Source organism: Otolemur garnettii, unplaced genomic scaffold (genome assembly GCF_000181295.1).
Source record: "Otolemur garnettii isolate 467f Iridium unplaced genomic scaffold, OtoGar3 scaffold00129, whole genome shotgun sequence".
Classification (NCBI taxonomy): domain Eukaryota; kingdom Metazoa; phylum Chordata; class Mammalia; order Primates; family Galagidae; genus Otolemur; species Otolemur garnettii.
Window position 1 is genome coordinate 5,609,501 of NW_003852524.1, and position 26,660 is coordinate 5,636,160.

A 26,660-nucleotide genomic window follows, 5' to 3' on the forward strand; every position below is an offset into this window, starting at 1 on the left:
AACATTAATTATTCCAATTTGATTCTGGCAACTTTCACAAACAACATAAGGTTTCTTACTAAAAGAATTTAAATTTAGGGACCATTGAAGTAAAACTTATAATTTAGTGTTATAACACTAAATAAAGTGTTTTTCATAAAATATATATTTTTTAAAAAGAGAACATCTTATTCCATGTTAAAATCATTCCATGAAGAATACTTTCACTCTGCAATGTTAATATTATAGATAATAATTAATGCTGGTTGCATGTTGATAGGGAATTTGGAATGAAGGAGTTGCCTAAGTATTCCAAAGTAATGATTCAGGGCATAAGTACTTATATATTTTAATAGTTAGTGCTACTTAATTATCACAATTTTCTAAAAGATCAAAGGCAATATTGGAATCAAGTATATTTTGTGCCGATGTCTTACCATAAATACATTTTTTCTATTCCATAGGGAAGATAGCTTTTCTCCACAGCTTCTTTAATCTTAGATTAGAACTTTTATGTCTTCTCTGCCAGCTCTAACATAACATTTGTCTCAGAACTTGACTGTGTATTTCATTGAGAAAATTTAAGCAAACAAGAGAACTATGTCATTTTCTCAATGGCAAGTCTACCAATCTACCTGAACCTATGTATGTAGTCTTGAACTTCCCTGTTTGATAAGTGCCAGACTTCTCCTGTTGTGCAGTGGGCCCCATGGACTCTTGGTATTGAATGATACGACTCTAATAATGATGTATTAATTCTCCTCCTTCTTCATATTCTGTCTATTGCCTAATAATCTTTATTCCTAGTAATGTCCTTACCACGTAAATCTCCCTGGAACCTACACCTTCACCTCCATATACTTTCTCATCATTCTGTTTGTAAGAAAACTCCTTTAAAAATTTGTACATAGGGCGGTGCCTGTGGCTCAAAGGAGTAGGGCGCTGGCCCCATATGTCAGAGGTGGCAGTTCAAACCCAACCCCGGCAAAAAAAAAAAAAAAATTGTACATATGTTTTTGAATTTTTACCTCCCCTTTTCTCATTAAATGACCCTGGCATCATTCTTTCCTTTCCTTTCCTTTCCTTTCCTACTCTTTCTCTTCTCTTGCTCTCTCTCATCTATTTTTTCTTTAACACCTATTCTACAAAATGAATCAAGTTTACCAACAGCTTCTCTATTGAGCAGGTGACAGCCCAACACGTTCAGATACCAGAATATCTGATGTCCCAGGAGCATCACTCTTTCCTTCCTGAAATACAGTATTTGAATGATTTCCCGGACACCACAGTGTCTTTGATTTCCTCCCCTTTGCTTCCTTCTTTCTCTGTTCCTTTTACTGGATCCTCCTTCTCTTTCTAATCTCAAAATACTAGAGTTAGCCAGATATTTTTTAAAATATATATTTACGATTGTATACATTTATGGGATACAAAGTGAAGTTAAGATTTAGGAAGGCAGTGTGGAATAATTATATCAAATACTATTTATAATATCCAAGTAATGGAATAAACGTAATTCCCCTGAAATTTCAATATGCAGCCTCTTTTCTTTTTTGTATAATAGATCTCTATTAATTATTTATGATGAATCTGTAAATGCAGTCTGTTCAGTAGACACCATAACTTTTTAACAGCTTTATTGAGATGTAGTTGACATACCCTATTATTTATCAATTTCATGTGCAAAATTTATTGGTTTTTTTTAACATACATATTCATGGGATTGTGGAACCATCACCATATCAATTTTAGAAAATGTTCATTGCCCCAAAAAGAAACTTCTTATCCATCAGCAATCATCACCCATTTCCTCCTAGTCTCCTAAGTCCTAGGCAACTGTTCATGTTTATGACTGTGCTTCCATTAGCTGAGTTTACAACATAGACTGCAACAGCCAGTCTCTGTAAAATATAGAGCAGAGCATAGGAAGGGCAAGAAAGCATCCAAGAGAAACAGGTTGCAATCAGTCAGGTGTTGAAGTGGTCAATTAAGATAACAAGTCAAACTGAAAGCATCCATCAAGACTTTATTCATTTACTGTGCCAGTGTTTCAAAGGACAAGAGAGGGAGGCAGAACCTTCCAAGTGTTCATATTTTTTCTTTCTCATGAAATAGCACTGGTTGAATGTCAAGTAGATGCAACACAAACAGAGAAAATTATCTTACTGCAGGGAAGTCTTGAAAAGAAGACTGCTGCCTTTTAATGGACCTATTGGGCAGTAAGAGAGACAGGAGAGAGCTCTGGGATTCAAAATAGTACTAATGGAGACAAAAGTGCGTTGGCTAAGACTAATGGAGGGTTTGGCAGAGGCACCAGGGAAATGTGTGGGTGAGGCCCCCAAGGAGGCCTCTGAATGGAGATGCCTGGGCTACAAGACAGATGTATGCATGAGCCCCATCAGGAGGAAAGACAGGAGGTCTATGTCCTTGAATTCAAATTCCTCCAGAAAGAATTTTAAAGACTACAAAGCATGCCTGAACACTAAGTCTGATGAAGACATGGGAGCTTCTTTCTGTTTTATTAAGCCTTTCAACTTTCTCCATCTGGCACATTACCAATAAATTATCCTAATTTCTCAAACTCTCCATTGCAGTACCTAAAACCTGGCCTTTCATTAAGACACTATTCCCCAAATCCTCACAAACTATTACTTTTGTTAAAAAATAAATTAATTATTTAATAAAAAATACTGTGGAAAGGAGCCTGTCTTATTCAATTATTCATTCTTTCTGGTCTTTATTACCTACAAATTTCCAGACTGTTTACTTTTTCATCAAAGATTTGAGCAGCTTTCTCAGTATCTTCTCTATTCCAATGTTCTGTGATTTCCCCATCCAAACTGATAAGTCACTCATTACTCTGAGCTGTGTGTACACTGCCTTCCAATTCTTCAGTTTTAGTCATCCCTGTCCTATTCAGCCACGAATGCTTAGGAACACATTAAAAGCATTGTAGGCAGTGTGTCCTGATACAAAAATCACCACCCAAACCCTATTGCATCCTAAACAAAACTTCCAATGTTTGAAAAGTTTATTGAATGTATCAGATCTAGACTGACTATTGCATGTGTGCGTGTGTATGTTCATGTATGTGCTTCATTGCAGAGGTAGATACAAAAGAGCCCACAAAAAATGTGGTAAGTGATTAAATTTAGTAAATAATATTTCCAGGAAAAAATTTAGTCCTGATGAATACATGATACCATGAAGAATTTTTAAATATTCCTATAATCAAAATTTACAATTATAAATAATCAAAGAAGGAAATATTAACATTGCAAAAACTTTGTTGACACCAGAGATTTCAGTGAATCTGAATCACTTAGTTCCAAAGCATTTAAAGCAAGAAATGGTTATAGAAGTAAAAAACAAAAAAAAGTCCATAAAAATAATAATGAAAACAACACGATCAACGTTATGGGACGCTTTCACAAATCTTAGTGAAGAACACAAGTTCTGAGATAAAACTAATAGTTCAATACTGCAAGGAATGTATTCTGCCAAGAATTCAGAACAAAATGTAGGGAGAAACAGGTTTTGTGAAATCATTAAGTGCTATTCATTCTGTGCGATGATGTTGGTTTTTCTTTTTTTTTTTTTTATTTATTGTGTGTAAAATGATTCCGTATGCTAATCTAAATGGGTAGAAGGCTCTTCTATGGAGTTTTTATGCATATATGCATGAATATTCCCTTATGTTATGCTTGAGTGTTCTCCAATCTCATCAGAGTGAAAAATGAACTTTGGGTGAAATAGGAATTGCTACAAAAATACTGACTCCATCAGATATGGAAATTTTCACAGATACATTGAGTAAAGTGAGGGGGAAATCTGTCAACTTGAAAATGCAAACTCATTCACAAAATAAAAGAGCACACATTGAGTGCTTGGCATTATGTAGATAACATTTTATGGGAGCAAGCAACCATAAGTTGGCATTTGAATTTTGATGTTTCTAAATTTTTCAACAGCTTTGGATTTTGAACATATAGTTTGGTGTGACACTAAATCACAAGATGCAAGAAATACGTGATAGTAGCATGATAAATAAAGACTAGAAAAACTTGGATTGTTGAGATTATGAAGAACACTTTAGAAAGCTCTTATGTGAGAGTAATGCTGGTAGGTGCTGAGTGATATAATGATTCAGTCAAAAACAAAATGTGTTACTTTACAGCTAGACTGCTGTGATGTTCCAGTATTTTATCTTATTTAGTATTCATTTCATTGTTTTTTTCATGTCCCGTTCTTGTTGATTAACACTTTCAATAAAATTAGGTTTAAGGATATTCCACATTTACCATAATTTGCTCTGAGTTTACTAAGGACTTTGTCATCTTCAGTGATACCAGTTTGATAAGTGTGAATATTCCCATAAAGGAACTATTGAAGATGTCAAAAATCTGATCTATAAGGTCAGGCAGTTAAGTTCAGGAACTCATCCTAGAAGAAGTGCTGAACACCTCATTGTGGAGTATCTCTACGATCACCTTCAAAGTACTCCCCTTGGGAAGCTATGAACTGATGCCAACTCCTGTCTACTTTTCAAAGAAAGTTTGGAGCTCTTTTTCTAGCATGGTCATCAGAGCTGTCCTCATAGGTGGTCTGAAAATGAAGTTTCTGAATTCATCTTAAAATAAATGCTTTGAAAGGTAGACTAGACCTTGGCAGTAGTGTGTGGCTTCACAAGAGGCGTACTTCTAAGGTGACCATAATAATATTCAGCAATGAGGTATGTAGCACATTTTCATGGATGAGTTCCTGAACTTAATTGTCTGACCTCCTATGACCACAGCCCTGATACCCATTCGAGAAAAAAACAGTTCCAAAATAGCTTTTGAGGATGGACCCAGATTTGATGTCAGTGCACAGCTTCCACGGGGAGTACTTTGAATGTGACCATAGTGATATTTATCAGTGAGATATGTAGTACTTTTTCTAGGATGAGTTTCTGAACTTAATTATCCAACCTCATACTTTTCCATAAATATAATTTTAAAAATTGTATATCCAATAAAGAATAAAAAATATGATCATAATAGGGGCTAGGTGCAGCGGCTCACACCTATAATCCTAGCAGTCTGGGAGGGTGAGGCAGGTGGATTACTTGAGTTCAAGAGTTTGAGACCAGCCTGGGCAAAGCAAGACCCAGTCTCTACTAAAAAAATAAAACAAGGCATAATAGTAGATTCTAGAAATTATAAAATATATCTAAGAGAGTTTCCTGAGGGAGAGAATAAAGGAAGAGATACACATTATTTCCAAGTTACATATTAGTACTTTGTTATTTTATTGGTGCACAGATAAGATTATACCATGTGAGCTTAATTTATTAATATTTAAATGAAATTAATATATCTACCAATTCTAGTCATTACAGCAAATTATAAAATCTTAAATTATTTCATCATTCCCTAATTTACTGACAATAATGCTGTTCATATATTTTACCTGTATTTACATTTTAAAGTCAATAAGACATTCTTATTATTTGTTCAAAGTTATTGTCAAAGTACAATTACATCTTAACTGTATTTTTTAGTTGATTTTGCAAATTTTTTTATTGTTTGCGCTTCTTTGAGGGTAAAAGAATTAGGTTACACTGATTGCATTTGGTAGATAAAATCCCCCTTCTAACTGCGTCCTGCCCCCAAGAGGTGTGCCATGACCCCCCATATCTCTTCCTCTTTCCCTCTCCCTGCCCCCTCATTTCCCTATCTTATTCAAAAATTAATTCTTTTTCTTCCATTACTTGATAGTGATCTCAGAATGCCATGTCAGACATTAGTGCCTTTGTTTGCCTGGGGGCTTTGGCTATCAGAAAGTATAACAATGCAACTTACGATGGGGGCTTTGGACCACACAGTATCACTTCTGCCTCTGCAGGCACTGGAAATTGAAGGTTTCAGTTTGACCACTGAGAGTTGAAGATTAACGGTTAGTACATGGGCAGTATGTGCTCAAATGTCATTAAAAACACAGGGTACCAAGGCCAGGGTGAGCTTGCTTGGGTGGCAATACTGTCATGCATCATATTCAAGAGGAGTTAATACTGCTCATAACTCCCTGGAGAGGGGACATCTGGAAGCTCCACTTTGTACCCCTCCAGGATTCTGACATATCCATCTCCTCTTTTAATGATTTGAATGTGTATTTCATTTCTAGTAATAAAGTATAACCACAGATATAGTAACTTACAGTGTGTTCTGTGTGTCTAGCATATTTCTAGCCTAAGGCTAGTTTGTAATTGTTATTCCAAGTAAAGGTAGTTCTGTGTGGACTGTGTTCCTTTTAAGCCCAATCTAATTTATTCATCTAAAATTTATCTATGTTATTTTATTAGTAATTTTACTAATTCAAGAGGCAGTGAAAGTGAATCACTGTACACAAAGGAGATGTCTTTTCCAGTCATAGTACTTTTGTTGATTATCATCTCTGGACTTAGTCCCCAAATCTCCTTCTGTGAATCTAAATATGACTTTTTTTTTTTTCCTGACCTAACGATTTTTCCTAAATCCTGTTTTGGATAAACAAAAGTGGGTTAATAAATCTTATCAAGTAAAATAACATCTGTCTCCCTAGAAATAGAATATAGCTTTGGGAAAACAAAATCAAACAAACAGGCAAAAACCAGAAGAAACTCATTCTACTCTTTCAATTATATCTCATTTAAAGAGTCTGTAAATTCTTGGTTGGACATTTGTCTTAATTCCTTATGAATATTAACTCAGAATAAATGATCAAGTAATAAAATACCTAAAGATAACAAAATGAATATCCAGCAGTGATTACTGATACAAATAGATAAACAAAAAACAGAAGGGGGAAAACTAGAATATAATAAATGCAGAACGAATAAGGAAATTTTTAAAATCACCATTAAAAAACACAGTAATGACTGCAAGCAATATCCAATGGATTGAACCTTGTGATTTATTTCTAATGACAAGACCATAAAATAGGAAAATGATAATTTTACTTTGGAGAAACTTCAAAGACAACACCTTAATTAAGTGATCAAGGTTACCATCACCAGAAATACATCATGTTGATCTCATATACTCCCAATACACATCAGAAGGTCATTTTGCCTCTGCAAAATTCTCCCCCAAATGGACAGCCCCAGACTAATAATTAGAAGACATCACACATTCATAAATTAAGGGAGATTTCACATAATACCTGGCCTACAGATTTCAAAAGTATGGAGGGTATGCCTAAGAAGGACAGTCTGAGAAGCTGCACAAATTTAAGAGGACAATTTAAGAGTCATGCCAACTAAATGTAATGTGGTACCCTGGGTGGCTTCACAGAAATGGATATTAGTAGAGAAATGGGTAACATGTTAATAAATCCTGAAGTTCACTTAACAGCATTGTACCAGTGTTGACAGTAGGAGATTATCATTTTACTATGGTTTTGTAAATGTTGATTTTATGGGAACTATTTTTCAAGTCTTTTTTTTTTTTTTGGTAAATCTAAAATTATTTCAAAATAAAAGGTTTAAAATACTTGATCAGCAATATTTCACTATCTTGAGTAACAGAACAATTGCAACCCCATTCTTTAAACCTTGTGTTCCTGTATTACTTTTTTTCCAGTGTAAACAGGGTTCTATGGACAGGATGCCATCTAATTTTTATTCATCATCTTTATTGTCTCCTCTAAAGGTCAGCTTCATGACTAAAAGTTTTTTTCTGTTTATGTGTTCTGGATTTAACTTTCTCCGTCTTACATTTTGAGGTTCAATAAAGATATTTATGATACAATGTCTTGGTCAAATGTTCACAATGCCTTCCACAATGTACAGGACACACCTATTCATAATTATCACAGGCATGCTCTCTTTTATTTTTTTATTCTCAACAATTTTTGTATTAAATCATAACTGTGTACATTAAAGCATTTATGGGGTACAATGTGCTGATTTTATTTACAATTGTAATGCTTATAGCAAACTGGTTAACATAGCCTTCACCTCACTTGCTGAATTATTGCGTTAAGACATGTATACTCTACTCTTAGGAGATTTGACATGTTTGGAGAACACTTAAGGGAACTAAAAGTAGACCTGCTTTTTGGTCCTGCAATTACTGTACTAGATATGCTGTCTTGATCCATTCAGGCAGCTATAGCACAATATTGCAGACCAGGAGGCTGAAAAAACAAACATTTATTTCACACAGTTCTAGAGATCAAAGTCAACGTGCTCACAAATTTGTTTCTGGGGAGAATATTCTGGTTTGTACAGTGTCATCTTCTTTCTCATAGGCAAAGAAAAGAGAGAGAGAAACCTAGCTCTTTTGTGCATGTGTGTTTTATTTTTTAATTATTACTTCTTTAGAACACTAATCCATTGATAAGGACATGGCTCACATGGTCTAATTTTGTCCCAAGGCCAGAGTGTCACACTGGGAGTTAGGATTTCAACGTGAGTTTATGGGAAGAAACAATATTCATTCCACAGCACATAGTAAATTTTCAAAATTTTTATTGCACCTTATATTGAGTATTAGCTAATTCTGGCCAAATAAGAGTTTATCATTGTTCTTAATTCTCTCTTCCCACAGAATAGTTAACCACGACATTCTTGTATAAAATGATTATGTAATCATTACATACGATATCGTATCAGGATGAATCGATGAGGGTAATGCAGCCCTAGATAATTCCAGAGCTTCGTTAAAACTAGACTCATCGGTGGTAACAATATAACCACCAAAATAATAATTTGAAATGTTTTATAAATTATGTTTTATGCTAAGGTGTAGGTACGTGTTTATTTCTGGAATTTTATAATCTTTATATGACATCCAATAAAACCTGTGTTTTCTGTTAAAGCTCATGACATTTTGTTGTCTACACAAATCTTTGACTTTTCACCCACACTGCCTTAAAATTAATTATGTTTGTTCTTGTTTTGTAGTATCTGATAAATTATGTAGCTATGATTTGTGTACCAGATATTCAATGTTAAAGTTTATAAAACTGTCTCATCCATTAATTTTGTAGTAAATCAAATTAAAAAGAAGAGACAGAAATAAAGTGAAACCAAACTCCAGAATGTAATATGTTTTATTTAAATTCAGGGCGCTGTTGGAAAAATTACTTAATTTTTGACAATTTATAATTGCTCTTTATCCAAAATGACAAGGGAATTAGTTACCACTTTGTAAAGAATTAATAAACTGGAAATCATTTTATACATTGTGATCATGCTGTTTATAAGTTTATTTTGAAATCATTTTAGAATTACAAAGGAGTTACAGGAGTAGAAGGAATTTCCCATTTAATTCTCAGCCAGTTTCTCCTAATGTTAACACCTTATATATCAATAGCATAATTATCAAGACTAATAAATCAATATGGGTACAATATTATTTCCCACACTAGAGATGCTATTAGGATTTTACCACTTTTTCCACTAATGTTTTTCTCTTGTCAGATCAGGCCAGGACCACACATTGTATTTAGTTGCCATGTTTTCTTAATCTCTTCCACCTTTTCTTGTCATTACTTGTCAAGTATTTTGTAGTTGGAATTGCCCTCCAGTGTCTTTTTTTACTACTGTTAAATGGAAGTTACATGTTTTGGAACTAATACCATAAGGAAGATGAGCCCCTTTAAATCAATGTATCATATCAGGAAGGAGTACATTGTTTAAATATGTTTTGTTTTGGCAGCACAGACCTTGATCACTTAGTTAGGGTGGTGTCCATTCTTACCATTTTTCATTTTGTAATGAGTACAGACTTAGGGGGAGACACCTTGACGCCTGTGAGAAACAAATTTATCAGAGTATGATGTTTGTGTATAATCTTCTTGTCTTTAATTATAGAATGTTATCCAAACTTCTTTAGGTCAGATCCTTTCTTTTCTACGTCCTCAAGTGCCGTTATGTAATTCATTTGTAACAGACAAATTCATGTTACCATCTCCATTCCCTGCATATCATGATGGAAATTTTCACATTTTCATAAAATTCTCTGTCTTGGTTGTCCCTGTGGCTCAGTGGGTTGGGTGCAGGCCCCATGAGGGTGATGGGTTTGAACCCAGCCCCAGCCAAACTGCAACAAAAGGTGGCTAGACATTGTAGCCGGCACCTGTAGTCTCAGCTACTTTGGAGGCTGATGCAAGAGAATCGCCTAAGCTGGGGAGTTGTAGGTTGCTGTGAGTTGCGATGCCATGACACTCTTCTAAGGGCAATAAAGTCAGACTCTGGCAAAAAAAAAAAAAAATTAAAATTCTCTGTCTGTGATTTATGTGTATGGGTTTTTACAAGTGGCTGTCGTCATTCTTACCACTTCCACAAGAATAGGAGGCATGTTAGACCGTCAATTTCCCTCATGTTGTCCCTTTTAGTCAGTCACCTTTACCTTCCACATCCAGCAGCCTCTGATCTCTCTTCCCTTCTTACAGTTTTGCCTTTATGGAATATCATATAAATTTAATCATATAAAATCAGTCTTATGAATTTAGCCTCTTTTCATTTGACAGAATATATTTAAGACCCTACATATATGACTTAATAGTTCCTTTTTATTGCCATTGCATGGATGTACTATAGTTAATACCTAGGCGGTTGTTAGAATTTGGCAATTACGTATAAAGCTTTGATAAATATCTCTCATTGCTTTTTGTGGGAATTTAAGTGTTCATTTCACATGGGTTGAACCTTGGAGAGAGATTTTAGGGTGTGATGGTAGATGTATCACTATATGGAACAGCTTTTAAAGTGACTATGACACTGACTCAATCAGAGTAACTTCCAGGCATTGCTGTATACACTGCTGTAGACTTTTTAGACACTGTACACTTAGGCTACACTGAATTCATTTGAAAAATTTCTATGGAATTCTACGTAAATTCTACGTAAAAATTCTATGTAACAGAAACATTAGATCTTTCTTTGAGTATATGTTCTTTAATAAGAAGCTTTAAAATTTTATATATTTAAGAAATTTAATCTTTAATTATGACCCCAAATTAACAACTGGACTCGTTTATATATACATGTGTACATATATCTTTTTTTACCTTAGGGTCATTACCACACTAGTGATGCAGTTTCCCCCATCTCAGGCTGGACATGAATCTCATTTCCTGGGCTTATGGAGATTCACAAATCAGCTTGATCACAGTCCCCATTCTGTGCAGGCCCATGAACCAGTTGGGCAAGTGTTCCACCTAAGCCACCACTATTGGAACAGACAGCACATCACAGGTGGGACCACCTTTCTGCACAATGGTAATTTTAAAATTAACTTCTGCTCATAGGCCCCTGGTGCTAGCAATTGTGACATATTTCAGACATGCATTCCTTCTCCCCAAACTCTCTACCTGTAGGATGAGAAAAGCTACATAAAAACCTGTAGACAGAGGCCCAAATGGGCTGCCTACCTGGGGACCCCTCTCTGCTGTACCTGAGACTTTCAAATTTCTTTCTCTTTCTGCTTCTCCTTACCTATCAAGAAAATCTTTTCTATCCTTTCACTTACTCCTGGTGGTCATTGAATTTCTGAGACCAAGGACTCAGCAGAGAGATTCCAGTTACGTTAGCAGGAAAATCAGATTATAAAATACTGTTTTTAATTGTTGGTTTCAGTTATATCCGTTCTGTTTTCCTTCATCTCTCCTTCCTCCACGTTTTCCCCATTCCTTTGCCACTTTCTCTTCTTCCTTTGAATCTTTACTTCTTCTCTTTGGTCTTACTTGTTTTATTGTGCTCATTACTAGTAATGAATAAAAGAATTTTTTTACATTGCAAACTAAAACCTAAACAGTATCTATATATACCTTAGAAACTAGAATTTATCTGCTGGTGCTAAGAAAATACTACTATTTCTCTTATTTATTTATAATTAGCATTATCACTCTATTTTGAATTTACTTTTATGTTAAACATAACTTTAAGGTATCATATTTTGACTACATTTGTCTTTAACTCCTAAAATAGCCCCCAAATTACTTAATTTTTCTAAATCTTCATTATCTAAACTTTAAAGTGAGAGGTTGTTTTGAAAATTCTTTACCTTAAATATTAAAATTAGTTTAACATTGTCATTTAAATCTATTTTTGTGTATAAAGCTCTTAAACCATGTTTACAATATACTTGTTATTTTACCACATGCTGTTAATCTCTGTGACTGGCTTCAACCCTATACAGTATCTAGAAAAAAAGAGTATGCCAAAGTAATTGTCAAGTTGAATTAGATATGTGTATATTTATGTATGTATGAACTAAAGACAGCTTGTCTATGAAACATGGTATTGAGAAAAAGGTAAGGTTAATGATTTATTTAAACAAGTATTTTCTTTCTTGATTATACTCCTGCTTGAGACACTTTCACAGCTAAAACTGAATGAAATGAATGTGGGCAAGTAACACATTAAATGGATTTCAAAAACTTGATCATTAGTCTGTGTCTTTCTGCATCAAATGAAATTATGTTCATTATATTCCAAATATGGGCATTGAAAGATCCCTGAGCTAATTGTTAGTGGGGCACAAGAATGTATATGTTGCCCTATGGGTCTCGCAGAAAAGTGATGTTGCAGAGACTAAGCACGCTTATTGAAATTGTGTTTTAAATAAAGAGGACCATCTGCTCGCTCAGGCAAAATGGCCAGGTCCTTTATTTGTGGTTGGATTATATAGGGAATTTTGTACATGTCCACAATATAACAATGACCTCACTGATCCATTTAAACATCATGTGACTACCTCGTGACTAGCTTCCAATAATCCACTCAACATACACCTTTTGACATAACCCTTTCAACATAACCCAACTGAACATAACTTAATGGAGAACATGTTGTTAGCCATTACTTCTTTGTTCTTATCTGATGTCTGAGGTTGATGATGATTGGATGATGTAGGAACAAGGTAGATTAAATACCTGCCCTTGCTGGCCTTGCCCTTTTGAGGCTGTTACTTCAGCTCTTTAAACAAGTCACAAAGAAACTTATTGGGCATACAGGAATTTGTGTGCAAACCTCTGCTCCCATGTAGGCCTTTTTTTCTGGAAACTTTTATAAGGAATTCTCAGGCTGGACTTCTCAAAAGCCTTTCATAAGCCCAAGTTTTATCTGTGCCATTAGATACCTGTATGCATTGGGTAAATTCCTCTTTTCTTGAGGTCCCTGAGCAAATTTCCATTCCCAGACCCATCAGCAAGTGACCTTCATTACTTACCACAGATCAGGAAAGGTTACTGATGGGTATCTGGCCAGTTTTCCAAAGGGCTTTTTTATTGGCCTCATAAAGTCAACCTTAATTCCTTAAAGCAGTAAATGCTATTCCAGCTGAAGCCTTGGTCATGTTAGGCTCACAACCAACCCAGCCACATGGGATTCTGCCTCAGTTTCTTACAAGTATGCCTGCACAAAGTCTTTTCACAGCTCTCTCTCAAATGGCTTTTTTGGACATAGGCATACAGGTGTTTCACTTATATGTATATTATATATAGTTATTCAGGTTCCCTTAGAAAAGTAGAGTACAAGATAATAGGCAGCTAACCTGTTCCTTCTACCACTTAGGAAAATGCCTAATCTTTGCCTGGATTACCATGAGTTATTAGTGCCTCTTTCCACAAATATCACTTGAAGGTGGTTTCATTTGCTGTATAAATGTTATTTCTAAAAAGTACTGTATTCCTCTTTGAGATTTCTCCTTCAGGTATTACCTAACTTTATATATTATGTACTATATTTAACTTCTAAGTGACTATTGGTATTTTAAAATATCATATACACAGTAAATATGATACAGCCTTCAGGACACAAAATTTATTTAAACAATAATGAGCAGATCCTACAAGTGATTTCAATGTTTAGGGCCAAGCAGTCCAGAAAAGCCTTAACAATAGGTATGTTCATTTTTATGAAAATGACTGATAAATACATTCCCCCAGAGGTAGGAGTTTTACTAGTAATCATGTTTCTTATATAACTTAATTGTTTGTTGAGGATGCTTGAATGCGGTCACACTGATTTTAATTAGAAGCAACATCACTAAAGAAAAAGATATGAACACTATAAAGATAAATTTATAAATTTGAAAAGACTTTTCCAAACTGAAAACTAAAATTAAAAAATAAATTTCTTTCAGAATATAATTTTCTGCCTAAATTTTCCCTAGTGGAGGGGTAATGATGCCAAGATAAAAATACATAAATATTTCCTCTCCCTGAATTTCAAGTTAAGCAAGCTTTTGTCATTATTGTAGAAAATTTATCATACTCATCTTTTTGTGTTTCTACTGTCAGCATTTTACGGTAAAAATACATCTCAAAAGTGTAATGAGCAATCTTCTGTTGTAGTGAACTCATCCAGCTGTTCTCTCTTATTATAATTTCTCCCTGTGCAGTAAGAAAAACAGGTGGTTGGTTGTGTGTTGGCAAAAAAAAAAAGGAAAAGGATGATTCTTTCAAATTTTGTAAATTGTCTCAAGTCAGTTATTTTTCCAAGAGTCTCAACTGTTTCAACTAGAACATGTTTCTTTCTAAGCTGCTTAATCCTGCCAAATTCTGTTTTAGCCTATTTCATATCTGGGGCTTTGCCACAAACACAAACTCTTCTGTGGTCAGTGTGGTAAATGAAACTTTAATCCAGAAACAGTCTGTTTGCATTAGTTTTAACACAATATAGTCTGTATTTCTTGCTGAATTGTCAACACTTTTGTTTAAGCTAATTGCTCAAAACTTTTAAAATGCAAGTTGTTGCTCTTATTAATATATGTATATATATAAATATATATTTACTTTTAAATATTTATTATTTGTGTCTGTTTACATCATAATGAAATTCTTTCATAGTACCTAGAAGAAAAATTATTAAAAATTAGGGTGAAATCTGGGTGGCACCTGGGTTCAGTGGGTAGGGCACTGGCCCCATATACAGAGGGTGGTGGGTTCAGACCCAGCCCCGGCCAAATTGCAACAACAACAACAACAAAAAAAATAGCCAGGCTTTGTGGTGGGTGCCTGTAATCCCAGCTCCTCGGGAGGTTGAGGCAAGATAATTGCCTAAGCCCAGGAGTTGGAGGTTGCTGTGAGCTGTGTGACACCGTGGCACTCTATCAAGGACGGTAAAGGAAGACCCTGTCTCAACAACAACAACAACAAAAAATTAGAGTAAAATTTCATATCTAAACATAGATGTATTCTTAAATTCCAAATGGAAAAAATCAAAATTTCTAAACTATTATAGCTAAGTATGCCAAAAATTTTGTGATTGATGTACATAACCAAGGATGTTTATCATAAGTATGTTATTATGATTATAAGAATGTATCTATTAAGGTGGGGCATGGTGACTCACACCTGTAATCCCAGCACTCTGGGAGTGGAGGCGAGTGGATTAATTATAATTTCTAAATTACTTTTAAGGCTAGCCTAAATAATTCATTTTTTAACTATATATTGGTCATCAATAAGGAGTTTTTTCATGTTCTTCTCTTTCCAAAACAAAGGAAAACAAAACAAAAACCAAGGAATTATACATGTCTACAAAAATTATGAAATCCTGGCTATATATTTATACACCAAGTACTTGTCTGTGTAACATTGCAGTTCTTTTGAGAGGAATAAAATTTAGATAATTTTAGTCCATATCTTTTTCAGTACTGAGAAAGTGTATTTTCTTGCAATTTTTTATCCAGTTCAGGGATATTTTTTCACATTAGCCACATTTAGTACTTAACAAAAGAGAATCTGTTGAACATTTAATGCTTTCTTTGACACAAGATATCCAAACAACTCTTGCAGAGTCACAGTAAGAATTAATCTTCCTTTATTGTCATTTAGATTAACTCTGGGGAAATTAAACTATAAAAGTTGTTGTATAATTGTCAGGTAACTTCTTTTATGGTTTATTTGTTTATATTTAACTTCTTTTAGAAAATAAATTCTCAATTTTGTGCTAAATATGCATCTAAAATACACCCTTTTATTTTTAGGTATCTTTAAATGCAAGGTTATCTCTTTCACCTTTAGAAGTCTCTCTTGGAAGAGCAATATTATTATTTTACATTCCAAGAAACAAAAATGAATTAATAAAAATTCCAACAGAAGATATCCAAGGTCTGTGGAGTTGACAAATTGAGTTAGAATATCAACAGCGACTACACATTATTGTGTTTATTTTAATTACTGATAGGTTCCTTGAGATTACCACACAAAGGGAGAAATGTTTCTTTTTGTTGAGTGCCTGGAGAACTCATAAATAATACATACATATTTGACAGTTAGAACCTGTATTTTAATCAATAACTTTCCATCTTGTAATAATGAATTTAAACATCTGTTATGTGATTTAATTGTTCATAGCATACCATTGAGTAATGAATATATGAATTTACAATGTCTGTAATGCGAAAATTGAAAGTTCAAAGTTTTCTCTGTTGTAGATGTCTGTCACATCACTTTTAAAATCTTCTGTTTAAGGGCAAGTGTGGTACCTCACACCTATAATCCTAGCACTCTGGGAGGCCAAGGCAGGTGAATTGTTGGAGCTCAGGAACTCCAGACCTTGTCTGAGCAACACCCATCTCTTCTAAAGATAGAAAATAACTGGTGCATGCTTGTAGTCCCAGCTACTTGGGAGTCAGAGGCAAGAGGATCACATGAGCCCAAGAGTGATCAAGAGTTTGGGGGTGCTGTGAGTTATGTTGCCACAGCACTTTAGCCTGGGACAACAGAGTGAGACTCTGTGGAAGGAAGGAAGGAAGGAAGGAAGGGAGGGAGGGAGGGAGGGAGGGAAAAAAGAAAATCTTGTGTTTAAACATAAGAATTAAGTTTTTTTCTTTATTCTATATATGTAAAACTGTTAGTGGGCCATTCTTGTTAGAGAAGAGAATACCAATATTAATTTCAAGGTAACACAACTCTTAACTGAATAGTTGTGTTAACAATGCGATCATTTGGCTAAGATTAAAAGTAATGCATTTAGAGAAATATTGCTCTATATATTTCTCAGGGAATATTTACCTTACTAAGTATATAAGCATGATTTTTAAATGTTTCTCAAAAACATTAGCGTTTTTTAATTGTCTTAATTACAAAGCAAAAATTTATAGTTGTAACCAATTTAAACAAAGTAAGTTTATGCCTAGAATAGTTTAACTCCCTAAACCCAAATCTACTACCTGGAAGGTATAATGCCCTGCTCCCCACCATAAAAAAAAAAAAATGCCAACATTTTATTGTATAATTTGCTGCTCCATCCCCCATCATCCATCAGTGTGTGAATACATTTAAAATGATTCTAGAATACTTTATATGTTCTTAATATATATAGAAGTAAACCAATTAAGATGTCTAAGTATTGTGTCTTTTTATTACTGATATATCTTTACAGTTTCTTTAAAGATAATTGGCTTGTTAAAATTTTATTAACTATTCCTTTATCTTGACTGGAGTTTCCAGGACAATTATATCAAGTCCTAGATTTCTAACTATTCCAATTACCACACCCTTGTCCATTTTTCTGGCAAAACTTTCATTGTCTGATATTTATAGAGATGTAGATCTGATCAAATTTCCACTATACTTGGTTTAGACTAACAAAAATGAAAGAAAAATAGTTTCTACATTGTTCCTTGACTGCCATATCGGTACCAAATGGAGAAAGGAGCACATTACGGCAAAATGGTAACTGTATGTCCTATCCAAAATATGCAGCAACTAGTCAGCTCCATGGAGGAAAGAATTCATTTACTAATGGATTTTCCACCTTTTAAAAATAAGTTAGAAATCTTTATTTTGATGTAAAACATACTGGAATTTTATTTGGTAATAATTATAATTAAAAACATAGTGGTGTATATAACAATATCAGATAGTGAATGTTCATCTATATTTTTAAGCTTATTGTAGGAATAGTTCTTCACAGTAATGTCAGAAACAGTAGAACCTCCATAGTTGACCACTTCCCCACATTGACCACCTCCTTAAGTTGACCTAATTTTCATAAACCAGACATGCACCAGAGAGACTCCATGTAAGTTCCTTATGTTGACCACCTCCGAATGTTGACCAGTTACAGTTACATAGGTGGTCAACATACAGAAGTTGTACTCTATATATTTTTAATTTATAGTGTATTCATCATTATAAATCTGTAGTATTCCTAATATGTTGTATTAGAAATAAATATTTTAATTTTTTTTAAATTTCATTGTATTTTCAATTTTAAGTTAGAATTACAAAAAGCACCTCAACATTAATGGTTTGTTATTATATGTATGAAATCTTAGTTTTCATACATATTCTTAATTTCATATATGAAGCAGACTTATTTCGAAATGAACTTTATAATTTATTTTTTTTGAACTTTGCAATTTTTTCATAGCTATCTTCACCGATCTCTTGATTTAAGCAGCAAAATATGTACCTCCAATTTGACTGTGATGGCATAGTAGGTAAAAAAACAAGTGTCCTTGACGACGATGACTGAAAATGCTGGCAGTCATATATCAAAACCACAATAACCTCTTTGAAACATCAGAGAACAAGTTTTGAGGAAGGCATAGCTTAATAGGACCAAAAATCCCTTAGAAAACAAAAACAAAAGCTCATTGAATGCTCATGCCAGTTTTGTTTCGGCTCCGTGTGTCAATTCTTAAGCTGTAGAGGAAAAGGGCTGTGAAGTCCAATGGAGAGTTGCCAATAGGAAGCACATAATCCAGCTGAGCTTTCAGCAATAATATAGGCCAGGCAGGAAAATAAAATCAGACTTGCCAAAGTAGCAGAGCTTGCTTGGCTTAGATCTTAGAGACAGGGGAAGTCTTGCTACTCCATTGTTAGTTTTCACAAAGATCTTTAACACTAAACATCGAAACCCTGAGATGATGTCAGACTCCTGCTTCTAGGAAGATAGAGTACAGCCAGACGTATTTTTCCTAATTCTTCCTGGCATGGACTTCCAAAACCCTCCGGAATTACATTTTAAGACAAACATAGAAGGATTTGACAGAAATTAGAACAGACCAGAGAAGGCCCTCAAGACCTCAGGATGAGCACGGCAGCAGACATTATGGGTTTGGTTTGGCTGCACTTCCTCCACACAGGACAGTATAAGCCAGCAAGCCAGAAATTCCATCAGGACAGACAAAAATGTGCCCCTACAAAAATTTGCTCTCAGACCAAAAGACAAGAAACAAAGAAAATTATGAAGAAGGAAAACTTTTAGCCTATATATGTCAAATACCACGGGGAGGGGGGGATCTGCCCCTACACTCCCCCATGTCAGCAAAGGCCAGTAGGAAAGCGTGGATTTCCCTCCTCAGCAGGCAGTAAGTAGAAATTTCACACTGCCAGAATGCTGTCAAAGAAAGCTGAGTAGGGAGCCGGGGAGTTGAGACTTTCATCCCCTCAGGCAGTAGCATAGTGAGGAAATAATGGTTTTCTTAAAAGATGTGATTCTATATCAAATGGATATACATAAGAAAAAATTAATCTTGACCTCTGCCATAGACATAACATCAATTCTAAATGAACAGCAGACTCAAACATGAAATGTAAAACAAGAAAATTTTGAGAAATAATCACAGGTTAATTCCTTTATTAACTTTGAGAACTAAAAGATATTAAACAAGACATCATATACTAATCATAAAGGCAACATTTGATAAATTGAGCTACATTGAAAACAAGAATTTATGTCTCCAAAAACGACCTCCGAGCAAGTGATTTGGCAAGTCACAGAGTGAAAGTATTAACAACACACATATCTAATAAGATATTTCATGCAGAATGGATAAAAAACCAAAATAAACCAGTTACAGAAAAAAGAACTACACAGTAGGAAAACAGTGCAAAGTCTTGGTAATATGCATTTTTAACGAATGTATTCCTATGGTCAATAAACAAACATAAAAAGTACAGAATTTCATTAGTAATTGGGAAAATCAAAATGCAATTGAAAATAACACCGCCAGAAGGAATATTTTCATAGTAGATCTGTTTTCCTTCTACCAGACTCATCATCTCCATGAATTTATTAAATTAAATTTACTATATCACTGTTTCAAAAAATTTATGAGGACATCAGATCTAAATGTCAACAGACCTTTACCTGTCGAGACTGTAAATTGAGTACAGAATAAAGAATGTGAAGTAGCCATATACCACGAAGGAGCGTGTAAAGTTATTTCAGAGGATACCTGCATAAATGATATAAATGGTAGGTTACCCCAGAGGTAGAGGCTTCCAGAAGCTAGCAGAAGAGAATCGTCTTCCCGGTCTTGAGTTTTCAGAGTTGTGTGTTAACATCTTAAGAGTGTGTTTCCGTGATAGATTGCATCATCCCACTTGTTTTCTACCTGAGCCTTTAAATTTGCATGTAAATCTTGTAAGGGCTGCACATTCAAATTTTGATGAAGCTATATGCTCATGATTAAATTCTGGATCTGATTGTTTATAACTGTTTTCCAGCAAGAAGTTCCTATAGTGATTTTGTCTTTGAGTTATCAAGTTCTAAATTCTCCATCAGAGTGTTTACGTGCAGTGGCCACTTCTGATAGCAATTACCTTATTTTGTGTTCCTTGAAAGCAGAACTTTAAATAAAAACGTTTATGTAGATAACACATTTTGTATCTATGATACTATTGACATAAATTAAAAATGCTTTAAAGAAATAGTATTGAGTGAGACAGGAAATGAACACAGATAAGGAGAAATGGCCCTTATAATGATACATAATCAAAGCTGGTGCTGTGGGAAACAAGGGCTCACTTCTTGGATCTCCAAGAACTTTACCAGGAGATCCCTGGAATTTTTCCCCTGATCTATGGAAAGTTGGCTCATGCATCATCTATCTTATTCTCCACTTTTCGGAATCACAGTGGGGGAGGCAGTATTAACATAGAAAAGGTACAATAAGAATATTAAATGAGGAACAAAAAATTGTAGGCCTGTAAGTAAATTTACCAGGAAAGGAGTGAACAGGCCTGGAAGTTGCTCTGGATGGGTTAGTGAGCGAGTCCCTGGTGACTGTGAAGGCCTAGAACTTCACTAAATACTACTGCAGACTTTATAAACACTACATTTCAGCTATCCTGAATTTATAAGAAATGTTGTCCTCCTTCATTGAAAACTCAATCTTAACTTACTGTTACATTTTTACTTTATAGACTTTTTTTGACTGTAGTAGACTTTTTGTAGTAACACTGAAAGCACACTCACATTGTACAGCTTGATAAAGATTTTTGTGTTCTACAATTTTTAAATTATCCTATTTTTGACTGATACACAAACATAAATACTAGCCTAGACCGGCACAGGGTCAAGATCATCAGTGTCTTATTTTTCGCCTCCACATTTTGTCCCGTAGGGAAGTCTTCAGCATTAGTAACATTCACAGTGTTGTTATTTCCTATGAAAACAATGTCCTTTTCTGGAATACCTCCTGAAGGACTCTGCCTGAGCCTGTTTTACTTATCTTCATTTTTATAAGTAGAACAAGCACTCTAAAATAATGACAGAAAAAATCTAGTGTAGTGACTATGTGGATCAGTGTCCTACCACTCATTATCATTATTGGGTATTATGTACTGTAAACAATTGTATCTGATACACTTTCTGTGCCTGGCAGCACCATAGGTTGTTTGCACCAGCACCACCACAAACACATGAGTAATTCCTTGCTCCAGGAAGTAACAAAGGAATTTTTCAGCTCCATTATATAGCCATGCATCATTTAATGATAGAGATGTGTTCCGAAAAAAAAAAAAAATAAAAGTATTGTTAGGTGATTTTGTCACACAAATATTATAGACTGTACGTACACAGATTTAGAAGGCACAGCCCACCGCGCATTTAGGTGTTTTGGTATGGCATATTTCTCCTAGACTACAAACTTGTACCTAAACACTGTCAGCAGCAGTAACACAGGGGTAAGCATTTATATATTTAAACACAAAAAAGTATAGTAAAAATACAGTATTATAATCTTATATGTGGGAACACCATTGTATGTTTTCCGTAGTTGAACAAAAAAATCTGTATGTGGCACATGGCTTTATCTGAATTAATCAAATGACCATGACACGACTGATCTGAAAGAATACAACCTTCAGGAACTAAACAATTGACTAAAAGGATTACTCTTAGCTTTCGAAAAACTCTGGAAAAATTATACATGACAGAAAAAAGATGGTACACTCTGGGTAGTAAATCCAACTGAGCATGATATACACATATAACTACCTTGACATTTTCTGTTATTCAAAAACAATGGATATCTAGACAAGATTTTTTTAAGGTGATAGAACATTTATAAATGGTTATATTATCTTGTTTGCTCCAAGTCTTTATCCTGTAAAATTATCACAAGAAAAAAATCATTGTGTTATCATAAGGATTATTCTAAACAGCTATTAGAAAACAGCCAGCCTGAAATCTACTTAAAAACATTGCGTGTATTTACTAATTCCTGCTTTCTGTAATATGTAGTTTTCATAGTCTTGCTATAACAAACAATGTATGCTGTAAAGTCTTTGGTAAACACTCTTTAATGGGCTTCTACATGTTTTTCTAATGTGGCTGGAATTATTTAAGCAGTACATTTGTTTTGCACATCATGCTGCTGAGATTTATATCTTATTAATTACATACGCATAAAAATATTTGGGATATTTGTCACTTACTGACTATATAATAATTGTTGTTTAAATTTATTATAATGATTATTGTTAGTAAATTCAAAACAGAAAACAATTGTGATTAAAATAATATACCCAATACCACGTATTGGGGGAAATTCTTATATTAAAACTTACTAGACAAAGAAATTCTGATTACAACAATAATCTGAGAAGACTCTATCATGTGAAACTTTATTATAGTCTCAAATGTTAATGAAAATTTTCAGTGATGAAAAGTCCTCAATAATATTGATTGATCCACGTTTTTAAGGGCAAAAAGAAACATATTTCATCGGGGTGTTTAGTCACTGATACATTTATCACATGGAAACCTTTCTTATATTCAGCCTGTACAACAGTGAAATGTAGCCTGTGGTAAGAATTTATAGCCACAATATGAGATTCATAGCCCATCTTATTATTTATCATAGAAGTCTCTTGAATACTAGCAAAGTTATAAATGGTGAATTAAATCGCAGAAATGTAGTTGCAATTCTTTCTAGGGCTTCTTTTAAAGAAAAAAAAAAGTCTAGGTAATGATTCTTATAATTTAGTTCTATAGCTTAATAACTATTTTATTAGAATAAAATATATAAGATTAAGTTACCTAATTGGCTAAATGAATCAATTAGATCCATTGAGGAGAAATCTTGAAAAACATGATAAATTGTTGAATTGAAAAATCTACATATCAGTTGTTAGAATTTTGAGTTGAGTTCAGCCCTACAGAGCCTTTGCTTTACTTATAATGTGAATCAACATGGAAATAGATGTGAAACAAAGTCGTAGGGAAATAAGACTTTTCAAATAATTGGGTATTGGCATGTTCACTCTGTCTTGTCATATTAATCTATACCTTGACAAGAATCTAAAAACTATGAAATTTATACTTATTTTCTGAAGTTATTTTTAAATTTCAACCAAACTATTAAGAATACAAACCATATGTTATTATTAACAAAAAATTGAATGCTAACGAATTATTAATTATAATATTTATATCAAGAAACAGGGAGAATATTGTTTCAATAAAATTAAACAGAAAATATAAATAATTTTCTAAGTGAAATAAAAAAGTATTAATTATAATCTAGATTCACTCAGACAGAATCTTTCTATTAAAAATATTATCCACAATAGAAAAGTGAGGACTTAATAGATAAAATGAGTAATTATATCACAAGTTCTTTTATTTTAGTCATTTTATACACAATTAAAAATGTATAATGTATGAATTGATGAGAAATCCTCACAATGTAAAATTTTAAATGGCACCAATAAAGTGATAAAATAAGATACACTTTTAGCCACTATGTTGCCCAGGCAAAAATTTTTCTCACCAAATCTATTGTCTTATAAACTGATTCCAGAAATAATCATGATATATAACTTTCTTCAAAGATATCCATATATGCTGATGTACAGATCCTGCATGAGAAGATGGAAATTGTATTTTTCAGGAAAAGTTAAATGTATTAATACAGTTGAGAAGTTAGTTGAAAACAAACAAAAAAAATATTAAAAAGGTATAGGTAGCCGCACAGGGATAAAAATAACATATATATAATTTTAAAATAAGTGAAAGAAAATTCAGTCTATGAAATGTGAGGTATCACATGGGGGGGAAAGGAAAAGGGAGGGGAGGGGAGGGGGGAGGATGGGTGGAGGGAGGATAATTGGTGGGACCACACCTACAGTGCATCTTACAAGGGTACATGTAAATCTTACTAAATGTAGAATATAAATGTCTTAACACAATAACTAAGAAAATTCCATGAAGGCTATGTTAACCAGTTTGATGAAAATATTTCAAATTGTATATAAAACCAGCACATTGTACTCTATGACTGCATTAATGTACACATCTATGATTTAATAAAAATAAAATAAAATAAAATAAAAAGAAATGTGAGGTAGAAAAAAGAAAGAATAAGGAAAATTGTGCACAGAAAACTCAGCAAGGTGATGAGTGTAAGTTCTAGTTACACTATAATTATAACAATTTTGGGTAATAAAAACTCAATAATAGACAAGCACACAGGACCAAAAAGAAATGTGAGCTCAAAATTTTAGTATCAGAAGAAGAAGAATATGAAATATTAGTGGAAATTGTTGTATTGCAAAGGGAAGGATTATCTGTTGTAAAATAATAGGTCACATAAGATCATAATAAAGAAAAGATATAAATGTGCCAGCATAGTCACCAAATATTTGAAACAGAAACATTTTTATGAGATAAAAGAATTATAGGTGAAAAAGTTACATTTCTAGCTATTAAATGGATTTCAACCTCTTCCCATCATTCCCCTCTTTTGGATCTCCATGTTTGTATACTAACTATAAAATTCCATCACCTCTTCCTTATTCAAATTATCACAGCAGTAATTATCTTATTTTTCTCCTCTGATTTTAGTTTTTCTTTTTAAATACCTTCCAGATTATTCCTATCCATATTAAGAAGGGTTTTCCCCCTCATATTTTATAAATGTTCTTGAGACTTTTCCATCATAACCAACTCTATTTGTTCATTTTATGTGCAACCAATTTTCTTAAACTTCTTAGCAATGTCTGGTTCTTCGGAATGTTTATTCCTAAAGTCACTCTAAGCTCTTATCTCAAATAATCTACAGAAACTCTAAAGTTAAGGTGAAGTCTCTAAGTTCTCTGTTTTAAGTCTACAGGCAAAATTTCAGTCCTGTTATAGTTTACCTCTGAAATTAATGAGGGAATTCACTTCCCCTTTTTAAAGACTCTTTTATGTTTGCTTGTAAGATACAGTTTTAAAAATTTTCCTTTTTCCTCACACTCTATTTTCAATCTTCTTCAAGTTTTCTCCTCTTCTTTCCAGGTTTCATCTCTCTTTCCATTTACTCCTATGGTGATGTAATTTAGGTTTAAGAGTTTAACTACTATTTACATGCCAATAATACTGTCATTATTCACAGCTCAAACTTTTCTTCTAGAGCCTTCTTGATTTTTGATTCTCCATCTGAGAGTCTAATAGACACCTAAAATAAACAAACAAAAAATATCCAAAATGGAAATGAGCAAACTCTGATTAGCAGACATCTAACAGAAAACCAAACCAAACAAAAAAGGTTGTCCAATTATAGCTACATAGTTCTATAAATGGAAAAAATATCACTGACTTTTCTCATTCTCTTGCAACCTATATTGATTCATGAGCAGATCCTGTTCACTTTAGCTTTATAGTGTAGTTAGAATCATACCCAATGCCTAGACATGAAAATTGCAATGTCAAAGATGAAAAATATACTAGTTAGAGCATTTGATAATTTTGATGAAGGAAGAAAACATTGGATTCCTTTGAGAAAGAAACCTAATACAGTGTTAACAATTATACCCCTAATCCTTTCTCATGGTCTTCCCCAGTGGGACCTACAGCCTTTCACAATGGTTTCTGCATTGGGGAAAAGAAAGTATCTTTTAGAGTCTAGTATACACCAAATCTGAAAACGACACTAATTTCAGGAGATCCAAAATATAACTGTGGTTCACCAGAGTAGAGACTTGTGAAAGTCAGGTGATCAATGAAGTTTTAACTCAGGTTCATCTCACAGTCTGCTCAGTGCATGTCTGAAACATTATGTGGTTATTCTTTCATTTTCAGAATGCATAATTGGAATACACACACACACACAGACACACATATGTACATTAAGCAGCTGTCTGATATCCCGTGTTTATTCCTGACCTGTGGAATGAAAGGCCAAGTGGAAGTCCCTAGAACTTACTCCACTAAGGAAAATAGTAAAGTGAAAACAATATCCCATTCCCAGAAGGACTGCTGAGAATGACACCACCATGAAAGACTAGAAAGTTGCAGGGGTGGTGATTCTCATTGCATTTTCATGCAAATCTCTTGTTTGGTCTGTGCAAAATACAGATGGATCTTGGAAAATGACAGTGGACTATCATGTTTATTCAAGCAGAGCTTCCAATTGCAGCTGCTATGCTATATGGGGTTTTATTGCTTCAGCAAACTAAAACACCCTTGGGACCTTGTTTGC